Genomic DNA, 545 nt, shown 5'->3' with positions numbered 1-545 from the left:
CCCCACCCCTCCCTTCTCCTCTCCTCCCCTCCCTTCCCCGCGCTCTGCGCTCCGGGCTTCGCCTGACATCTAGCTGCTGCTGGGGCGCCAGCGGCCGCCGCGCACCGGCCAGGCAGAGGATGGAAGGGGCTAGTGGAGAGGAGTGTAAGGGACTCGAAACCCTTAACCGGGAGCACCGGGGGCGTAGAGCGAGGAGCGGACCCCACCTCACTCCCAGGCTTTCACTGACCATTGGACTCGAGTTCTGCCCCCTCCCCTGCTCCGAGCCCATTTTGTCCTCAGTGTTTCCCCAATTCGGTGTGTGTCACCTCCCTTTTCACTTTTTTCCAGGTTCAGGGGTACTGCATCTCCAGTACCCCCGACACTGGTTTTAAAAGGACAGTTTCGCAGCCCAAACCCAGGCCTCTCAAGTCTTCCAGCAACTGCGCTCCTCTGGGCAAGACCCATCTGCTTTCGAGACGTCTCTGGGCGCAGAATTCGCCGGCCCGGGTGAACCAGGTGCCAGAGGGTCCGCGAGGATCTGTCGTCAGGAGGGCACTCCCCAT

The sequence above is a fragment of the Tupaia chinensis genome, unplaced genomic scaffold (assembly GCF_000334495.1).
Source record: "Tupaia chinensis unplaced genomic scaffold, TupChi_1.0 Scaffold000311_2, whole genome shotgun sequence".
Classification (NCBI taxonomy): domain Eukaryota; kingdom Metazoa; phylum Chordata; class Mammalia; order Scandentia; family Tupaiidae; genus Tupaia; species Tupaia belangeri.
The sequence above is the reverse complement of the archived record's forward strand: the minus strand, read 5'-3'. Positions refer to the sequence as shown.